The following is a 22,637-nucleotide window of genomic DNA, read 5'->3' on the forward strand; positions in this document are numbered from 1 at the left end:
TCCACATTATACACTGATAATGACTGGCTTTTTTACTTTTTCCAGAATGCTGTTTATTTTAAATTAGTTGAAATTGTATTTTTTTTTTTATTCAGGAAGAAAGCGTAGTGGCTTAACTTTCAAATAACCCGGCTCTAACTCTTTTGAAAACTCAAGGCCTATTTAATGAATTAAGTATCTCGTACTAAAGCAACATATTACCGGGCACAGAACAATAAATAGAGGCGCATATTCCACTTAAAGAAAAAAAACGTAAGAAGTAGACAAACGTTGCTTTCTAGCAGGGGCTAGAACTCGACTTTGCTCTGTAAATCTCTCGATTTAATCTCAGCTATTGAGATCAAACAAATACACGCTGACAACATGCCAAAATTACAGAAATTCACGACGTAATAAAATGTTCTTACTCCAGATGTCAGCACTATTTAGCATTATAAAGAGTGGACAAGAACACGCCAGCAATAGTGCGTAAAGACAATTAGCAGTGGGTGCACTACAGTTAACTAGATACAAATTAAAAAAATATTAACAAAATATTTATTTATGACATACCTGCCCTCTTAGAATTAATTTTCGGCTTCTGATAATCCAGAGAGGGGTGAAGAGGGAGTCGCAGCAGTCAAAGTGTCTCGCTCAGTGCCACACCCACCCAGACACCTCAAATCCAGCAGAAAAAAGAAGACACACTGAAAAAGTCAGCAAAAGAAGTCAAAATCCCCAGAAGACACTTACATTTATCGAACAGCAGTTTAGGAAGAAGCAGGCCGCCATGAACCGTACTACGATCTGTCAAAAAAGGGGAACGAGTCGTTCGCTTCCTCAGTTTCGTTATAGTCGTGGTTGTATTTTTTCAACGGCTCGCACTATCAGGACACACTGCTTCCTTTTTACTCAGCATTGGCACTTTTTTTATCTACGCTTTTGCATATTGAGATGTTTTAACAGCACCCAGTGTGCGATCGGGGTGTTGGGAAATAATGCAAAGATGTGTGCTTTCAGTAGGATTACTGGAATAATTCTTTTGAAATACTGTAGAATATTTTCGTGTCTGTATTTTGTTTCAAGCAACCCCGCCAGCTACACGTTGCTCTTCGCTGATGACGGCCAAATAGCCAGAAACACGTGTCCGAAGATACGGCACTTGCCGCACCAACTTATGGTTAAAAACATTCAAAACTCTATTCAAATTCGTGCTACTGACTGCATTTACCATGATGCCTTGGGGTCACAAATACTGGAATGGAAGACAGGGTGCTCCCCATTTTGACTGTTGTAATTAAGGCTCCCGTGAGCCTCTGAGCTGACGAGCTCGGGTGAAGCACCTGTGCGCCTTCTTGAGTGGTACTTAAACCTGTGAATACTTTCAAGGCGGCATTTCAAGCAACCCCGCCAGCTACACGTTGCTCTTCGCTGATGACGGCCAAATAGCCAGAAACACATGTCTGAAGGTACGGCACTTGCCGCACCAACTTATGGTGAAAAACTTTCAAAACTCTATTCAAATTCGTGCTAATGACTGCATTTACCATGATGCCTTGGGGTCACAAATGCTGGAATGGAAGACAGGGTGCTCCCCATTTTGACTGTTGTAATTAAGGCTCCCGTGAGCCTCTGAGCTGACGAGCTCGGGTGAAGCACCTGTGCGCCTTCTTGAGTGGTACTTAAACCTGTGAATACTTTCAAGGTGGCGTTTCAAGCAACCCCGCCAGCTACACGTTGCTCTTTGCTGATGACGGCCAAATAGCCAGAAACACGTGTCCGAAGATACGGCACTTGCCGCACCAATTTATGGTGAAAAACTTTCAAAACTCTATTCAAATTCGTGCTAATGACTGCATTTACCATGATGCCTTGGGGTCACAAATGCTGGAATGGAAGACAGGGTGCTCCCCATTTTGACTGTTGTAATTAAGGCTCCCGTGAGTCTCTGAGCTGACGAGCTCGGGTGAAGCACCTGTGCGCCTTCTTGAGTGGTACTTAAACCTGTGAATACTTTAAGGCGGCATTTCAAGTAACCCCGCCAGCTACACGTTGCTCTTCTCTGATGACGGCCAAATAGCCAGAAACACGTGTCCGAAGATACGGCACTTGCCGCACCAACTTATGGTGAAAAACTTTCAAAACTCTATTCAAATTCGTGCTAATGACTGCATTTACCATGATGCCTTGGGGTCACAAATGCTGGAATGGAAGACAGGGTGCTCCCCATTTTGACTGCTGTATTTTGTTTGCCTGTAAATTGTGTCCGCTCTTGGTTATGCGTGAGAAACAGGAGATGTGTTTTTGGGTGTTTGGGGTGGTGATGACTTAAACCTTAGTAACGTTTTCCATCAATTGTATGAACGCCAAATGTGCCTTATTTTTTCCAACATACTGGTGGTTCTAAATGTAGGGAAGGTTTATAGTTCCACTGGAGGAAACAGAGAAAATAGCCAAAATATTCCTACATTTTGTTTCCATATTGCGAAAATGGATTACATTGATGTGCAAGAAAGTATATATTTTTTGGGGCACAATGGCATCTATCAAAGGCTTCCTGGGCTAGGCTCACCATCTTTCCAGGTTTTCAGGAACAAGCAGGGTAGTATGAAAAACGTTTTATTTTACTACAGTGTTTTCATTTTTCTAGGAGGCAGTCCATTTTTGCTGTATTTTTGTGGTTTCTACCTACTTACAGTTTAGGGTGGAAACACATGTGGAACCAATAATTGAACCAAGAAAGCAATACATGTCTGAAAAGTAGACCAAATTCTGAATTCAGTAAGGGATCATTTGTGTTGATCCCTCAAGGTTTTCTTGAAGAAAAAACTGTTGAAAAAAATACTCAAATTGAGTAAGAACAAAAGCCATTTTTGAAATTTTCATCTTTGATTTTTTTGACACAATGGCTGATTTACAAATGCAACGTAGCACGTCCAACAGACTCTTCTAGTCATGGGTTTATATAGGGTTTGTATATTCTCCAAAAACACAGTCAGTAACTGACTTGCACCTTAGAATGATTGTTGGACTTTTGCTTATGCAGGGTCATCCCAAATCTTTTTTCCTCCTGCCTCCTATTTTTTTCTGACCTGTCGCTGTTGGCTTTTGAACTCTGAGCACTTTCCCACTGCTAACCAGTGCTAAAGTGCATATGCTCTCCGTGTAAATTGTATGTAATTGGTTTATCCATGATTGGCCTATTTGATTTACTAGTAAGTCCCTAGTATGGTGCACTAGAGGTGCCAGGGCCTGTAAATCAAATGTTACTAGTGGGCCTGCAGCACTGGTTGTGCCACCCACACAAGTAACACTGTAATCATGTCTCAGACCTGCCACTGCAGTGTCTGTAAGTGTATTTTTACACTGTAAATTCGACTTGGCAAGTGTACCCACTTGCCAGGCCTAAACCTTCCTTTTTCTTACATGTAAGGCACCCCTAAGGTAGGCCCTAGGTAGCCCCAAGGGCAGGGTGCAGTGTATGGATAAGGTAGGACATATAGTAATGTGGTTTATATGTCCTGACCGTGAAATACTGCCAATTTCGTTTTTCACTGTTGCAAGGCCTGTCTCTCTCATAGGATAATATGGGGGCTACCTTTAAATATGCTTAAAGTGTAGAATCCCCTAGAGAGTAGATGGACATGTGGAGTTTGGGGTCCCTGAACTCACAATTAAAAAATACATCTTTTAGTAAAGTTGATTTTAAGATTGTGCGTTTGAAAATGCCACTTTTAGAAAGTGAGCATTTTCTTGCTTAAACCATTCTGTGACTCTGCCTTGTTTGTGGATTCCCTGTCTGGGTCAGTTTGACAGTTGGGTTGTTTTTCACCTCGCACCAGACAGTGACACAAAGGGGGCTGGGGTGTAACCTGCATTTCCTGATTAGCCATCTCTGCTAGGAGGGAGGGGTGGAGTGGTCACTCTCATCTGAAAGGACTGTGCCTGCCTCTGAAAATGCCAGCTCCAACCCCCTGGTGTGTGTCTGAGGCCTTGCCTGGGCAAGGCAGGATTTCACAAGTAGGTGTGAGTCCCCTTTGAAGAAAGGCGACTTCAAAGACTAAAATGGGTATAAGAAGGGCACCCAAATCTACAGACTTTAGAAACACTTCTGGAACCAAGAGGAACCTCTGCCTGGAGAAGAGCTGTTAGCTGAGGAAGAAGTGCTGCCCTGCCTGTGACTGTGCTTTGTGGAGCTTTCCTGCAGTGCTGCTTCTGCCAGAGTAAGAGGGCAAAGACTGGACTTTGTGTGCCTTCCATCTTGTGAAGAAACTCCAAGGGCTTGAGTTAGAGCTTGCCTCCTGTTGTTTGAAGTCTCAGGGACAGCAAAGACTTCTGTCTGCCAGCACCTGGAGTCTCTGGAGAGACTCCTGCCCCGACAAGTGGTGCCCTATCCAGTTCCTGGGCCCTTGAAAGGAAAGCTGGTGGAAATTCAAAGAAATCGACTTCGGACGACTCCGGACCGACGCCGCTGCTGAATCCGGTAACGCCGCCTGCACCCGACGCCGTGACCTTTGCTGGAACGCGACACTCTTCGCAGGCCCGACGCCGCTGCAGCCCCACTGAAGTCCGCGACTCGGTGGAAGTCGCCGCACCATGTCGTGACCGACGCCGCTCGAAGTGCACGGATTCAACGTTTCGCACAGACGCCGCGATCCCCGACTTCGCGCATTGGCTGGTTTTCACTCTTCACCAAAGGTACTGTAGTTGGGGGTCTACACGACTCCGTGTCCGGCGCCGCTGGTGTCAGCTTGTTGGGAACGACTCCGTCACGACACTGTGTTAACATCTCATCGAAGCATTTTTGTGTCTAAGCGCTATTTTTTAGTTTAATCTCTAAAAATTCATAACTTGACTTGTGTATGTCGGATTTTTGTCGTTTTGGTCTTGTTTTGTTTAGATAAATATTTCCTATTTTTCTAAACTGGTGTTGTGTCATTTTGTAGTGTTTTCATTAAGGTACTGTGTGTGTTGGTACAAATACTTTACACCTAGCACTCTGAAGTTAAGCCTACTGCTCTGCCAAGCTACCAAGGGGGTATGCAGGGGTAAGCTGAGGGTGATTCTCTTTTACCCTGACTAGAGTGAGGGTCCTTGCTTGAACAGGGGGTAACCTGACTGTCAACCAAAGACCCCATTTCTAACAATGATTTTTTATTGTGTACAGATTAAACAACAATTTATACTGTAAAATATAAGGAATTAAAGATGGGTAATGTCATAAATCTGGATGTTGTTTGGGAAGGATGAAAGCCTACTCAAGCAACAGCCACAATCCTTGTCAGGGTGAACCACAAAGTCACTAACTAAACCTGTGCTTAACCCTCTGCTAGTGTGGCACAAATGCAGCCAGGATTAACTTAGATATAATGTCTAAAGTATTAATGTGGCACGTAAACAGTAATAAAGTAAAGACATAACACAAGAAAAATCCCCCACTAATTTAGAAAAATGAAGTACAATTTAATAAATTAGTTGACATTAAAATGCTAAAAATCCAATCAGTACAACTGGAGATATGCAATTTCAAAGATTGTAGGCAAGTATAGGGCCTAAAAGCATGAAGCACCACTTGTGGGCATCTGCTGGTTATGCTAGACCGGGAGAAAGTCACAAGTTCAGGCCAACAGCAATGGAGCATGGGCTTGATACAGTGAGTAGGTTAGTCCAGCTGAAAAAGTTATCTTCTCAAAGTCTGGTATGAAGAGTGCAGTTCGTGGTGGAGGAGGTCGCAGCAGAGTATTGCAGATAGCTGTCCCTGTAGCACAAAGAGTAGGCCAGGCATCACAGATGGATATTGCTGTATTGCAAAGATCCAGTCAGACGTCATGGATGGAAGTTGCTGGAGCTTTGCGTTGTGCGTCACAGAGGGCTGTCAATGCTGTAGCTCAAACTGCATTTTGCATTGCCTGTGGTCACTGGCAGTCTCTGTAGCACAAAGAGTTGGATTCACAGGAGCTTTGTGTTCGCAGTGATTGCGGAGGCAGATTTTGGCACAAACAGGTCTGTTTGCAAAGAGCCCAAAACCTCAGGAGTTCTCTTTTATCTTCAGTGGAGTGTAATCTGATGCCAACCAAGGGCCCAGGACCTAGGGAGGTGCCTCTTAGGCATCAGGGACTCACTCTTGCAGTGGCCAGTAAGGCTTAGACAGGTGCAGTTGCAGGTCCAGGCAGGTCCAGATGCAGCAGGACAGCTGGGGAGTTGTGGGAAGGCCTCTGGATCTTGTTATGTTCCTGTCGGTCTGAACAGGAGGCCAGTCAGCTGACCCTTGGACTAACTTCAAGTAGCAGTGGATGAAGGAGGCAGGCCCGTCTTCCTTCTCAGAGAGCAGGGCAGGCCCCAGACAGCAGGGCAGTCCTCCTTCTGTACCATCCACATGTCCAGGAGTGTACTAAAGAGCTCGTCTGAGGTTCCAATTTTAATACCTGGTGACAGCTTTAAAGTGAGAGAAACTTTTTGGCTTCCCACTGTAAGAAATGGCGCAGTCGGCAGAGGAGGGTGAACCCCTTCTCAAGTAGCAACCACAATTCTTATCAAGGTGAAGTCCCAAGCAACCCTTATTAACCTGTGCTTAACCCTCTGGTAGCTTGTCACAGAAAAGTCAGGCTTAACCTAGAGGCAATGTGTAAAGTATTTGTGCAACACTTTAAACAGTAATACAGTGTAAACACCACACAAGAAAAATCCCACACATATAGAAACATAAAGTAATATTTAATAAATAAAACAAGACAAAAATGACAAATATACAATCATTAGAACCAGAGTTATGATATTTTAAAGATTTCAGTGTAAAATAGCACCAAACAGCACAAAGGCCAACCTTGGTTGTACGAGACTGAGAAAAAGTCACGGGTCAGATACAGGCACAAGGTTATTCCTGCTGAAAAGTTACCTTCTCAGTCCAGTGCAGAGTCCAGTTTGAGGTGGAGGGGCCACGAGTAGCAGGGAAGCATTGCAGATGGTCGTCACTATAGTATGAAGTGCAGGCTGGGAGTCACCGACAGTCATTGCTGTAGTGTGAAAATCCTGTTGTCGTCATGAGCGGTCAGGCCAGAGCTGTGTGTTGGTGCTTCCCACGAGTGGTTAATGCTGTAGAGAAAAAGGTCAGGCTGACAGAGCTTTGCATTGCCGGGCTATGTGAATAACAGGGATTCAGCACCAATGGTTCATTTGCTGTTGCGAGAAGCCTAAAACATCAATTTAGCCTCTCTTTGAGGCCACACCAAGGGTGCAGGACCTGAAAGGCACCACCTGAGGGTCAGGGGCTTGATTCAGCTGGATCTGGATGCTGGTGCAGATGGTTGGTACCCTGTTATGTCCCTGTGGCTCAGAAAAGGAGGCCAGCGGACTCACCTTTGGAGTCACTCTGGGAGTACTGGGTTCAGCTAATGCACAACCAGGTTGTCTTACCTTTAGTCAGTTTCACTTTCTAGTCAGGAATTACAGCTAAAAAGTGTATTAAGGAATTCCCAATGCTAGCCTACGAGAGGAGTAGGTCTCACAGCAGTGAAGTGGAAAACTAATTAGGCTGGTTGTCACTACCGGGCGTGTAAGACTTAAAAGTACATGTCCTAACTTTTACTTATACAGCACCCTGCCCTTAGGATTACTGAGGGCCTGACTTAGAGATGACTTATACGCAATAAAAGGGGAATTTAAGGCTTGACAAGTAGAATTAAATGCAAAGTCAAAGTGGCAGTGAACTGCATGAAAGACTACTTGTGTGGGTGGCACAATCAGTGCTACAGATCCTCTCGTAGTATTTAGGCTACAGGCCCTAGGTATATGGTATACCACTTACAGGGGTCTTACAAATGACCTAAATATACCAACTGTGTATATACCAACGTTACCATGTTTTGGAGAGAAGCACATTCACTTTAGCAGCAGTGGTAAAATGCCCTAACACACCTACACACACTCACTGACTCTGGTTCCCGGTGCAGCTGCACCTGCTGTACCAGTTGTAGCTACACCCTTTGCTTACTTTCACTCCCTCTCACAACTTCCAATCACTCATTCTAACACATTCATACCTCTTCACTCACTCCATTGTACTCACTTTCACTTATTCATACACACTCAAACTCTGATTTCCACTCACTTTCACTCTCATGGACACACTCAAACACATTCATACACACACTTTCAATCAATCCCTTTCATTCTCAATCACCCACAAACACACCTACAAACGCATACACATGTGTGTAGAGAAATAACATTTTTTCTTACCTTTCTTATTTAACCTGCAACGCAGAGGCTATAGGGCAGCAGGCACACATGCATAGAGAAATAACATTATTTTGCTTACTTTTCTTACTTAGCCTTTACCTTGGAGGCTCCATAGCAGGAATTTGGTGCTGGGCAAGCAAGTCATGATTCCCAATGAGAAGCCAGGCAGAGCAGCAACGGCATGTTTGAAAAAGGGAAGAGCCACCTAAATCCCAATCCTAGCTTCTTGATAGGATTGGAAGCACATACCAATAAAAGGTAAGGATACTGCCCCTGCTGCTCTCTGTGGTTTTTCATTGGCTTCAGGGATGCACTGATGTGCACCTTAAAAGCCAAATTTTAGCAGATAATCTGTGCTGCCTGAGGCATGTCCAGAATGTCTTCTAAATAAAATAGATTGTGCCTATGTGAGGGGATCTTAGTTGATCTATGCCTCTAAGGTATGGGCAATCCAGCCATCCAGCTGCAAAGTGTTTTGTTTTGAAACAACTGTGTAGCTGGATCCTGCCTCAGCCCCTTCCTTGGCGTGGATCCTGGAGGCCAGGCACAGAGGGCTGACCTATGCACTGGCAGTGCTCATGAGAACACTGAATATTACTAAATTGAAAAATGCAAAGGAGCCTTACAGGAGGCAGGTGGGCTGCACCCTGATGCCTCTGATTAGCAGCCCCTGTTGTTTAAATATATCCACATCAAACGTTTATATAATAATTTGATGAGACAAAAAGACAAGTTGAAAACTAACGTACAAATGAAAAAACACATTTCTGGATGGAATGGTTATAAACACCATTGTTAAATGGCAAATAAACAATTTTCTATTCATACCATTTTTAACAATTTGCTAATGGTCTCTAGTTTTCAACTCATAACAAGTTAAAGAATACACCCTACAGAGAAATGTTTAGAATGAAAAGAATAATTTCAGAGGAACCGGATTAGACAACGAACATTAAAATAATTAAATCTAAGTTTAAAGAGAGATTTGTGTAGACAAGAAACATAGGGAACATGAAAAAACTAAATTGAAATACACAAAGAGATGTTTACTTATGTACAAATATAAGAATACTACCAGCAGGTTGTTAACAAATATTAAGTAGTAGAATCTTATTAACAAACAATAAGATAAAGGAAGTCAGTAAACAGAAATGTTGAAAAATACAGGATGTGGAACTTGAAATACATTCAATATCGATCTCCAATGATTGTGATTCAAAAACGGAAAACCCATTGTGCAGACCTGATTTAAGCATATAATGAAAGGACAAATTATTCAACATGAAAACCCGAAAGATACCCATGTCTGAACTGTGCTCATTGCATATATTTATTGAAAGATGCCGTTTTAGATCACCCATACAAGGAAATATTAAATTAAAGGAGTACACATCTCTTGAGACTAAACAGTCTAACTATGAGATCAAATGTCACTGCTGACTATTGGGTGGCATTTGCTATATACGTTTTGAAAACAGATGTAAGGAACACCGGTTGAACACTAGAGTATTGAATTCTAAATTCCCCAATAACTATACATTTTGTATACAAAGCTCATCATTTATTGAAAATTCATGTTTAGATACTAGACGTGATTCCCACAAATAGAGGGGGTGGTGATACATAGTTTTGACTTTTCAAAAGAAAAATATTCAGGATTGAATAACATGACACATACGACCTTGAATCCAATAAGTTATGTCAGGATTGGTTATGTTTTTTTTAATAATTATATTAGAAGTCATTATCTACTTGCATAATAGCTGCAGTGAAAAGCTGACCATAAGGGGATCACTAAACTGGTAAAGTGTGGTACAATAATATCAAGGACAGAATATGGAGGGACATACTATATAAAGGCAAGTGCAGACAGAGTTACTATTCCTAAATCCACATCTATGTACCTTGAACATATATGTACCATAAAGGTTCCTATATGACGGTTTTTGTATGGAAAATCTAGACTTACTTTTCTTCAATATGTTGTCCTCTATGTTGTGTCCCATCAGTATTGTGGGGGTCAATATATAAGGTGCACACCCAACAAGAGCCTGATACCATAACAGTAAAACAACCCTCTGAGTTAATTTTTTTTTTTTCACTTTCAGTTTGGCAGCAGGTGTTGCAGTTACTTGTGTGGGGTAAACAGTACTGTGGAAGCAGATGACAACACACTGGCATATGTATTAATGTCTTGAAAACTAACAACTAGAGGGCACACGAATTGCATTACCCTTTTGAGTTATGTTTTCCTGCTACATTACTAATCTAGGATGATAAATCTCTCTGATTATGTATTGTCTCTACCCGCATTCAACAACCCAAGAACCACTGGGCTCAGCTGGCTTGAGATGCAAGGTAAATGGGGGACCGTGATCTCTGACATTCTGAAAATCTGCCCTTTCATGCTTTTACCCACCATCTCTTCATTTCTGCACCCACAGGAGCACGGAAGCCAGAACTAAATACAGTTTAGCCAAGCAATACATATCACAAAAACAAATATTGTCTTAACACCAAAACAGCAGCAAGGGACATTGCTAAGCCCAAAAGAACGATCACTATCCTGCGGTGATACTGTATGCAAAGAGAGTGAACAAGTCAGCTGTGCTTCTTCAGAGGCTATCATCTTCCAGAGAAATTAGGAAAAGTCTGCTTCATAGAAGCAAGGTATCTACGTTTTTACATCCATAAAGAAGGATCTGAAACCTTTACAAAAATAACTGTCTTCATGGACAGAATGAGATTAAAAACACAGCAAATTGGCAATTCAGCTGGCTTACCAAAACCATGGCATCTGTTTTCCATGGAGACCACTGATCAATACATCTTCCACACAGCCATCTAAATCATGGACCTCCTTCCATATTTGCATTCCAAATGCAGTGATAATTCTAAAACTTAATAGTGTAGAAGATATTGTATTAAGATATGATCATGTTTGGGAATACATCACAGCTGAGAATGTAATTGCAGCGTAAAGTACTTGTACTCAGAACTCCTTCCTCACACACAGCCATTTGATAAAAGCCCTCTCTGCACATCCCTTAAAACTCTCTACCAAAATCAGGCAGGCCACCTCTGTTTATCATGTCACCTGGGTAACTCCAGCGAAGGTCAGAGACAGGAGTATCACTTTTTGAAGCTGAGTTTAGGCCAGGGCAGGCTGTGGGCCAGAACCCCTAATCCACTGCCACCACAGTGACCATATAAAAGTTAAGATGACAACATGCACCTAGCACAACCACTTTCACTATCCATCCTTACAACCACACCCAGGTCAAGACCATACATATGCACACTGCAATCCCACAATACATAGACCGAATCTCATACATATCCAACTAATCACCGCACACCCTCAGACTATGAAATACACATTGATGCTCATTAACACAGCTTCATGCTCCAGATATCACTAACCTCATCACCTATTTCAACTCTGACATACTCTTCAGCACAGAAACATGTCTCAGCCCTACATCCTTGTCATGCTAGATGTTCTTGTTCTCACATTTGACAAATTCTCAGACATCTGCCCACTTCATCCTTTTGGCATGCCCACACCACCGTCCTGGGTGATTTCAAACTCTCAGACAACATAAACACAAAAAAGTGGGCATGCTTCTCTCTGAAACCACGTAAAAGGGTACACAAGGGTACTAAAATCACCAGCTATCTAATGTAAACCTCCCATGCAAATGGACTGGGTCGATCCCCCCACCAAACCGTCTCCCTGCTCAGCATCCAAACAAGACCTTGATTCCGCTCAAAAAAAGGGACAAACCTTCAGATCCTTCAAAGTTTTCTGAATTGGCAACCAAAAGCTCAAACTCACCTCCTGCCCTGCTTTCTCCATGTCTAACTTCAACACTCTCCAAAACAAATACAACATTTTTCTGGAAAAACTTGCAAATACCAATGCTCCAACTAAACCATAGTGGGAGCAGAATCCTTCCCCACTCTGGTACTCCAAAGACCTGCTGACAACCAATGCTTCATCCACAGACAGAAAATAAACTGGAAGACAAACAGAAACCCAAATGAACTTATGCTTTGAAGTTCCTACGAGAGACAATTGAACAGATCAGCCAAAGCCATGTACTGCATCACTACCATCAATGCAGCTGCTAACAGAAGAATAACGCTCTTCAAGCAATGAATCAGCCTCCTGTCTGACCCTCATGTCTCACACTCAACGGACAAGTGCAATTTTATCAACCTCTTTCTTTTTCAGTCATGAAATACAGAAGACCTAACACCACGCCAGCACCAAGCCTGCTTTTCCTCTTACGCCCAGCCCTTCCCATAGTATCTTCATCCTTAAAAGCCCTTCCATTTACACATTTTGCAGACTTAATCAACTCCCTCAAAGCTACCTTGTATGAAGATGATATCTTACCATTGTCCTTCATCAAAGCCCTCTCTAGAGAAACTATATCAATCCTGTTAGACTTTTCATCCATGGCGTGGTCTCCCTTAACTTTTTGCCTCTGTTTCCCAGGTTGTTGATGTGTGCTGGACTCTGTTTTTGCTGTTTTTGTTACCCTGGGCACTTAACCACTGCTAACCAGTGCTGAAGTGCAAGAGCTCCTATAGAAAATGTGCATGTAATTGGTTCATCCATGCTTGGCATATTTTATTTACTAGTAAGTCCCTAATACATTGCACTAGAGGTGCCCAGGGCCTGAAAATCAAATGCTTGTCGTGGGCCTGCAACACTGCTTGTGCCAACAACATTAGTAGCTCTGTAAACATGGCTCAGACCTGCCACTGCAGTGTCTGTTTGTCTAGTTTTTAAACTGTAAATTCTACTTGGCAAGTGTACCCACTTTCCAGGCCTAAACCTTCCCTTTTCTTATGTATAAGACACCCCTAATATAGGCCCTAGGTAGCCCCAAGGGCAGGGTGCAGTGTACGGTTTAGGTAGTACATATATAATGTGTTTTATATGTTCTGACAGTGAAATATTGCTACATTCGTTTTTCACTGTTGCAAGGCCTGTCCCTCCCATAGGTTAACATGGGGGCTACCATTAAATCTGCTTAAAGTGTAGATTCCCTTTGGGAGCGGATGGACATGTGGAGTTTGGGGTCTCTTAACTCACAATGTAAAAATACTTTTAGTAAAGTTGATTTTAAGATTGTGTGTTTGAAAATGCCACTTTTAGAAAGTGAGTATATTCTTGCTTGTACCATTTCTGTGACTCTGCCTGTTTGTGGATTCCCTGACTGGGTCAGTTTGACAGTTGGGCTGGTTGCACCTCTCACTCGACAGTGGCACAATGGGAGCTGGGGTGTAGTCTGCATTTGCTGATGGGTCATCTGTGCTAGGAGGGAGGGGAAGAGTGGTCATTCACACCTGGAAGGGCTGTGCCTACCCTCACACAATGAAGCCTTCAACTCCCTGGTGTGTGTCTGGGGCCTGGCCTAGGCAAGGCAGGATTTCACAAACAAGAGAGACTTTCCTTTGAAGTAAGCCTACTTCAAAGGGCAAAATGGGCATAAGAAGGGCACCCAAAACCACAGACTTTAGAACACTTCTGGAAACCAAGAGGAACCTCTGCCTGGAGAAGAGCTGAAGAGCTGAGGAAGAAGAGCTGCCCTGCCTGTTACAGTGCTTTGTGGAGCTATCCTGCAGTTGCTACTTCTGCCTGTGCTAGAGGACAAAGACTGGACTTTGTGTGCCTCCCTTCTTGTGAAGAACTCTCCAAGGGCTTGATTTAGAGCTTGTCTCCTGTTATTGAAGTCTCAGGGACAGCAAAGACTTCTCTCTGCCAGCACCTGGAGCCTCTGCTGAGACTCCTACTCTACCAAGTGGTGCCCATCCAGGTTCTGGGGCCCTGAAAGGAGAAGCTGGCAGGACAAGAGTGAAATCCACGCACCGACCGCTGTGCGGGGAAAAGATCAACGCAACTCCAATTCGGGGCTGAAAAACCGTCGTGCCGCCGGCTTCGAGGCTGCAAATCGACACTCGCCTGCAGCGTGACTGAAAGATCGATGCACAAGGCTGGAGAAACGACGCAGAGCATCGTTGACGGAGGCTGGTGAGATTGCAACCCACGCTGCCTGGTTTTTGGATCATCGTGCAGCAGGATTTCCGATGCAAACATTGCTGGGTGTGTAAAAACTACGCAAGGCCTGACCACACCTAAGAGTGCAGTTTGAATCGACACATCGCTCTCCTGCGGAGAGACGAAATGATGCACGCCGACTCGACTGAAGGAGAAACGACGTTCGGTCTCGCTCGTGAGTGCTGTTGATGCATGGCAAGCCCTTGTTGACGCACACTCGCCCATTCTGGATTATTTTTGACACACCCAGGTACATTTCCAGGCTAACAGCGTTAGCGTTGTGTTTAAAATTACATGAAGACTCTTTTTGTTTTTTAATTGATAACTTGACTTGTGTATTGTGGATTTTTGTCGTTTTGGTCTTGTTTTGTTTCGATAAATATTCTCTATTTTTCTAAACCTGTATTGTGTCATTTTGTAGTGTTTTCATTGAGTTACACTGTGTGTTGGTACAAATACTTTACACCTTGCACTGTGAAGTTAAGCCTGCCTGCTCCTGCCAAGCTACCAAGGGGGCGAGCCGGGGTTAGCTGAGGGTGATTCTCTTTTACCCTGACTAGAGTGAGGGTCCTTGCTTGGCCAGGGGATAACCTGAATGCCAACCAAAGACCCCAATCTTCACCAGTATTGATTCCTCCATCTTTCAAAATATCTTTCCAGAAGCTCTCCAGACAGGCTAGATACTAGCCAACCTATGTTTCTTCTCCAGGATCATCAAAAAAGCAGACCCTCCCCTACTCCAAGATCATATCAGTACCAATCTTCTCATGCACAACAACCAATTTTTTCTTGCAAATCTTAGGCAACAACCTCTTGACCACACATAAAGATGACTCTTGCTTCTTGATATTGCTTCTCTGTCATCTTTGACCAACTCAACCTCGTCCACACACTGAGCTTGTACAAGGGAGCCATTGGCAATGTCCATTACTGGCTGTCCTTCTTATCTAACTGACAAAGGGGCATCTTCAGGTCAAAGAATATCCCTGCCAACTGTGGAGTCCTACGGGATTCCAACTTATCACCAGTTTTGTTCACGAATAAAAGCATCAAAATTCACCAATATGTTGAGTATATACAACCCTACTTTAAATTCTCCTCCTCTCCAAACATCCTATGACTCAAACACTGCTTGCATCTTGCCATCTAGAACCTACCTGAACCCTAACCTCTATTGTGACTGAATCTCTGTTATTTGCCAAGACCAACGGAACAAGTAATATCCACCAGTACAAATCTTGCTGAAGGGATAAGCACCTAGACAGATTTAAGACCCAACTTTCAACCAATGCTAAGTCACCTGAATTCACCCTGGACAGCAGCCTCACCCTCAAGTAAAATATTGCCAAGAATGCAAAGATGCCCTGGTACCAGCTTTCTCGTCTAATGAAAATGAAACCAATGTCCCCTGAGAAAGACTTCAGAACTGCTATTCAAGCCCTTATACTCTTACATCTGGCTGACGGCAATGTCCAGCACCATGGCTCCTAGACTCCACACTGCTCCCTCCTTAAGGGAATCCCACATGCCTCTGCGGGTTATAACCAGGGTTTGAGGAATACGTTTAAAATGCCCACACCCTGATGGCACTTCAGTATCTCCCCTTACTAGCCACCACCATCTTCAAAGCCATAATTCAGAAATTAAGTCAGCAACATTGTTTTTCTGCCTGACAAGCTACCCAACTCCTATGGCTCTCAGCAATCCTGTATCCTGGACGTGATTAAACCAGCAACAAAAATGTGTGTAAAAAATAAAACCCAAAAAAGGCCATAGGCTTCTTCATCTATGCGCCTACAATCTAAAAAATATCCCGGGATCTATCAGTGTTGCCCCAACTCAGCTGTAATTTAGGGAAAGAGTTTAAGATGTATCATTTTAAAGAACAGTAGACTACAAGATAGTACCAGTACACTTCTTCTCCCAAAGCTATCTTTACAATCACTTGCATTTTTGCCTTTGGTCCCCTGTAGAGCTCCACTATCTTTTGGCTAGGTTTGTGCAATACACACTACATCCAGACATGCATTTACAATCTACATAGCTGCCACTTGAATTTCAATGGTGATTGGAGCATGGATACAAAAAAGGCATGGAAAGGTTTTCTTTGAAGAAATTAAAACTACCCATTATATTAACAAAAGTAACCATTTCTAGAAGTGATAAATGGTGAAGCTAACGGTGTAGTAAAAAGTGCAACCTACAGACAGAGATCAGAAACTTGAAATGAGTCTGGGTTATTTGACTTGAATAGCCCCATAAATGCAAGTAGGCATCAGAGCAACACAAGTCCTAATCCAAGTACTAATTAAAAGAAAATCTTCCCTCACAGATGAGGGCTCATTATATATGAGGCAATGCACACAGAGCAACAGTGATATCCCCCCCATATATACAACAATAAGCGTAACTTTAAATTCACCTCTGATGATACATGAGGAATGCACCGGAAAAGCTAACACCCAGCAAAAGCATATCAGTTCACTGGATGTAAGGTGTTTTGTCTGAAAGACCTTCTGTTTCAACATGAGGTAACAAGGTCCAGTCAGACGTGCCATCTGATTGATGTGGACATAACAGAAACAGTAAAAAAATTAAAAGGTTGCTGCCAGATCTTAACAACGCTGGGCCAATACAATTAAACAAAGTATCAAGTGTTCAGGGTCTCAAAAGACACAGCTGGATCTAGATGTAAATGAATATGCCATACTATGGTGGGATTACCTGTATGAAGTAACAAAGAATGAATAATTGACGCACAACAAAATCACCTTATTTTAGCATAATGGTGTATGTTTGGGTAACGGAACTTGAGCCTGCATATATGGGAGACACAGTGGATTTTAGTCTATGGCCTGATTATAAAAAATCTGCCTTTACATTTGTTGTACCTATTTGAATGAGTTTGCAAATTCCCTATTATAGCTGTTGGGAAAGTGCAGTAATTTCATAATGAATATGTGACTGGCTGATCGCTGCAATATTTGGCATGCCTTCAATGAAATCAGGTTAGAATGACATATGTAGCTATCTAAGGCTAACTCCATAGTATGGGAAGTATCTTATCTTCCAACTGCTGGAAATAACTCTAGGAGACTGGCTCTCCATATAGTGTCCAAAAATGATGTGCACTGTGCAGACAGTCTAAGCAGCTTCACCTTGGTTCACAGAGGTAAAAACTAGACCACCTAATGCTCTAATATTTATGGTAGCTAGGTCGAGCAGTTAGGCCATTCATGTAGAAGTGCAAAGCATTTGTTCTACTCATAGTATCAATAAAAATGGACAAACACTCAAAGGAATAACTCAAGACCAATTTACAAAAATACTTACGATTTTCAGAAGTTTTTTAAGACCAAGATCATAAAAATCAGGTACGTACTTTTTAAGCTATGATTTTTCAAGGTTTGGAAAAAGTATTGCTTTTGTGGGTAGTTACGCACCATAGGAATCAATGCGAGAAAACTTTTTTGTGTTTAGGCCGAGGGCATCAAGAGGTCATGTGGACCAGCCGGGGAAGTTCATGCGGTTCCCAGTTTTGGCGGTTTTTAGTATTTAAAAGTTACCCCTAGTGTAGTACCTAAATGCTCATAGTAGGGTGCATGGTATTTAAACATAAGTACCTGTATACTGAATGTTTTACAAGTCGTGTTTCAGTGCGGCAAGGCTGGCTCTCCAAAAGATTAACACTGGTTACCTTATTGCATGTAATAAGTGCTAAATTCAGTTTGAGAGCTGCTAGAAAAGTACTCTTCCACTCATTTTAGTTCTCATTTAAAAAATCCTCTTTAACGGCAAAGTCAGATTTTAAATGACTATTTTGAAAAAATGCCAGTGTCCAAGGTCACGTGACTGTTAATGGCTCTCCTGTGGAGTGATGTGCATTCATCCCAGACAGTAGACAAAGTGGCCTGGGTGGGGAGAGGTGAGGGTCTTCCTGACAGGATGGCTAGGGAGGGACTGTGCCCCTGTCTTGATTACACTTCAAAGGGTAGCCTCAGGGTTGCACCCAGCCATTCCTGACTTCAGATGAAGCCTATCCTGTCACTGGTAGAAGCAGCTCAAGCCTGGGCCAACCTGGGCCCACAAGCTCTTTTTTTCCTCTAGCCAGACTGGAGCCAAACCCAGGAGAAAAGGCAGGAACTGACAAGAAACAGTCTTAGAGTTGGCCCCTCAGGCTGACATTGACCATAAAAGTAGCACCCCCAGAACCTGAAAGCAAAACTCTCCTGGACCTGTGAAGACCAAAAGAAGAACTGCCCTGGTGTCTGACAAAAGAAAACTGGACCTCCTTGCCTTGAACATAAGACCCCGGAAGTGACTCTAAGGGTTATAGCTTCCAGAGACCTTTCCCGCTTTCCAGCTGACCTAAGCCAGCAGACCTGTCCCACTCTGCTGGCTTCTGTGGAAGAGAGCCCTGACCACCAAAGTGTCATCCTCAAGGTCCTGGACCGTTCACTGGAGTGAGAGTGCACCTCTCCCTGCAACACTGAAGCTTCAACCAGATCTGTCTCAGAGTGACGGCAAGGTCTGCAGAGCTACACAGCTCCAAACCAAAAGCTTCACAGGATTTGATGCAGAGTAAAGCCAAGACCCTCAGACCCGCACACCTCTCAACTGAAGGCTTCCCAAGATCTGATGGCAATGTATGCAAAGCCTCACAATGCAATTATCCTACCAAACTCAGAAGATAAAACCTCTAGAAGGACGAATGTAGTCCTGTACCTGGCCTCTGCTACATCGATGTGATCATGAACCTATGAGTTTGCCCTGGTCCAGCGAGGCCCCATACCCACAGTTGGTGCTTCTTGGTGCTATTTTTATTAAAAATTTAAAAAACTCATAAAGTTGTCATTATGGTGACATTTTATTTATATAGTTGCTGCACTGCTTTGAATGAATGACGGACAGCAGTAATGCATCCTAGCTACTAGGTGATAGCACATTTCTGCTGTCTCCTAGTGCTAGCACGGTTGCCCTTGTGCAAGGGTGCCTGTGGTATAGGCGTAATTGTTGTTCTGCAGAAAGGCAAACCTTCCTGCACAAAGCAATGCTTAGGGGCAATTACCTCTTTCTATGTGTGCAGTGGAATGCAAAATATATAGAAAGCAGAAGTAACAATGAGAAATAAAGATGTTTCTCCTCATTACACATGCATTGGTGGGGGGCAGCTTTTTAGTGCAAGCCTAGGTTCATTCACCTTAGTAAGTCTGAGATTGAGTCAAAATCCAGGGGTGGATGCATGGAAACACCCATGCTCCACCCATGGAACACCTCTCTGGTGCATAGCACTTTTCCTTGTGTTACTTTGTATTTACTAAACCACGCAGAGTGGCTTTGCATGGCTTAGTAATTGACAAAAATGAATTTGCTTCAGGTCTGCGCCATGAAAGTGACACAGCCCTGAAGCAAAACCTTAGTAAATCATTGCCCATATTTCTAAATTGCTTCGAGATTTTTCTTGTATTGTGATTTCACTTTATTTTTGTTTGAACATTCTTTAAATATTTCACACATAGCCTTTAAGTGAAGCCTGGCTGCTTTTGTGCCACGCTACTAGAGGGTTAAGAACAAGTTTATTTAGTGACTAATGGTTCATCCTGACATGGATTAGTTCAATATTTGAGTGGGAATATCACCCCTCTGAACCAATCACCCAGGGGCAAATGTGGTGCAGGGCAGGACAGAAAGTCACCTTGACGTGCTGCCAAGAGTCACAGGCAAAGGTCAGGAATGCACTGTATTTGCAAAATACAGTGCATTCCTGTCCTTTCCCCCTGCACTGGTGCACAATGGGCCGCTTAGGGTCAAAACAGGCACCCTTGACCCATGGTGCAAGTCTGCCTTTGTTGCATGCAGGATTGTTTTTGTGCAGGAAGGGGCACCTTACTGCACAAAAAACAACCCTGAGAGGCCTTTTCCTCTTTTTATGTGTGCTGCAGAATTCAACACACATGGAAAGTTGCAAAAACTAATGGAGCATTTCTACTCATTATGGGGGTGATTCTGATATTGGCGGGCGGCGTGAGCCGCCCGCCAAGCGGGAACCGCCAGAAGACCGTACCGCGGTCGAAAGACCGCGGCGGTCATTCTGGGTTTCCCACTGGGCTGGCGGGCGACCGCCAAAAGGCCGCCCGCCAGCCCAGTGGGAAACAGCCTTCCCACGAGGACGCCGGCTCAGAATTGAGCCGGCGGAGTGGGAAGGTGCGATGGGTGCAGTGGCACCCGTCGCGTATTTCAGTGTCTGCATAGCAGACACTGAAATACTTTGTGGGGCCCTCTTACGGGGGCCCCTGCAGTGCCCATGCCATTGGCATGGGCAGTGCAGGGGCCCCCAGGGGCCCCGCGGCACCCCCTACCGCCATCCTGTTCCTGGCGGGAGACCCGCCAGGAACAGGATGGCGGTAGGGGGTGTCAGAATCCCCATGGGGGTGGAGCGCGCTCCGCCGCCATGGAGGATTCTCAAGGGCAGCGGAAAGTCGGCGGTACACCGCCGACTTTCCGTTTCTGGCCGCGGCTGAACCGCCGCGGTCAGAATGCCCAGCGGTGCACCGCCAGCCTGTTGGCGGTGCTACCGCGGTCATTCGCCCTGGCGGTTTTTACCGCCAGGGTTAGAATGACCACCTATGTCTCCCCTCGGGGGCATAGGATTTTGGTGCATTCCTAGGTTTACCAGGTTTGGTAAATCTGAGAATGCGTCAAAAATCATAGGAATTGCATGGAAACACCCACGCAACGTCCATTGAACTTCTTCCCAGGTCAGGGTAATGCTGCAGTGATTCACGCTGCATTGCATTACTCCAGATTTATGAAGCCACACAAAGCGATGCAAAGTGTCCTTGCGTGGCTTCATAAATCTGACTTAGGGCTTGTGTCACTTTTGCACCACGCAACACCACATGTGTGGTGCAAAAGTGACACAGTGGAGCTCATAAATATGCCCCCCAGTGTCCTACAGCCCAGTAGCACACAACCAAGCAGACAGATAGATGGACTGACAAACAAACAGACAGACAGGAGTGGCTCCTTCGCTATGGCGAACGAGTGTCGCCCCACTGGCTGAGTCAGAAGCAGAAAAATAAAACAATAGTTTTCTATTGTTTTATTTTTCTGTTTCTGCCAAAGCAGTGCAGGGAGGGGCAGGCCTCGGCCATGGGAGGTGGGAGGAGGGGAGGGTGCACCTAAGTGTGCATGTGTGTTTGGTCGGCCTTCTGAGGCTGCTTAGGTTTCTTGGCTGGAGAAACAGCACAGACCCCAGGCTTGAGCCTGAGCAGCAGTGACTGCCGCTCAGACCAATCCTGACGATGCTTACATGCTAGGTTTAGCATGTAAGCAGTGCCAGGATTGCTGGGGAGCCTGTGCTAGTGTCGCTGCGAATGCTGGGACACCAGATCAACAAAAAGTAGGTAAATATTATTTTTTTCTCCCCTCGTGTCTGTCCCCGCCCCTCCCCTTGTGATTTGCAGCTGCTGCCGCTGTAGACAGATAAATACTATATGCTGGATTTTAAAGAATTAAGGATTGTTTCCGTTTGGCACTGTCCATGAAATGCTGATTTGCTGCCCACAAGTTCAAGAATGTTCTTTAGAGCTCATCTTGCAACCAGGACACAGTCTGATTCTGTTTGCCGAGTTTCACACAATCTGGTGTACTGTACTACCTGCGCAGACCTATATAAAGTTGCGAAGGCCAGTGTCTCAAAACATAGCATATTTATTTTCACACTTTATTAGCTTTGACACAAGGTTAACTCCTTGGCTGCTGGGCCTCCTCCCCCTGTTTGGGGTAGTTTGCGCTTAGGCCTTCATAATTTTTTGTTCACATAAAAACACTTTTGCCTCAGATTTTGGTGCTGCAAAGTGCGGGAATCTGAGATGAGCTGCAAACTTCCTTCCACCCAGCATTCCCCCAAGTCTCCCGATAAAAATGGTACCTCACTTGTGTGGGTAAGCCTAGTGCCCACGACAGGACATGCCCCAAAACAGAACGTGGACACTTCACATTTTCCCAAAGAAAACAAACCTGTTTTTTGCAAAGTGGCAAGCTGTGGATTTTGGTCTCTAGCTCAGCCTATACCTAGGGAAAACTACCAAACCAGTGCATTTTTAAAAACTAGACACCTAGAGGAACCCAGGATGGGGTAACTTGTGGCACTCACCAGGTTCAGTTACCCAGAATCCTTTGCAAACCTCAATATTTGGCAAGAAAAACACTTTTTCCTCACATTTCGGTGTACCTCACTTGTGTGGGTAGGCCTAGTGCCCGCAACAGGAATAAATCACACAATGTCAATGTTGGTCCTTACATGAGGGCAACTGTTGACCCTGGGGTGATCCATTCCTGATGC

The 22,637-nt window shown here is 44.1% G+C and overlaps 1 protein-coding gene across 9 annotated transcripts in view; it reads right to left on the bottom strand.

The window, feature by feature from the left end:
- The window catches only part of SYK (spleen associated tyrosine kinase), a 596,672-nt gene that overhangs the window by 556,073 nt on the left and 17,962 nt on the right, over positions 1 to 22,637 (bottom strand). For 2 of the 9 annotated variants that reach the window (XM_069227445.1, XM_069227425.1), the window contains exon 2: positions 11,001 to 11,117. The exons of 2 other annotated variants lie outside the window; for them this stretch is intronic. The gene's annotated coding sequence lies outside the window, so the exon portion shown is untranslated. Of the gene's footprint in view, positions 1 to 552; positions 844 to 11,000; positions 11,118 to 22,637 lie in introns of those variants that run through there. 5 more of the 9 variants (XM_069227470.1, XM_069227420.1, XM_069227440.1 and 2 more) reach the window with 4 other exon arrangements.

This window comes from Pleurodeles waltl, chromosome 1_1 (assembly GCF_031143425.1).
Source record: "Pleurodeles waltl isolate 20211129_DDA chromosome 1_1, aPleWal1.hap1.20221129, whole genome shotgun sequence".
Taxonomy (NCBI): domain Eukaryota; kingdom Metazoa; phylum Chordata; class Amphibia; order Caudata; family Salamandridae; genus Pleurodeles; species Pleurodeles waltl.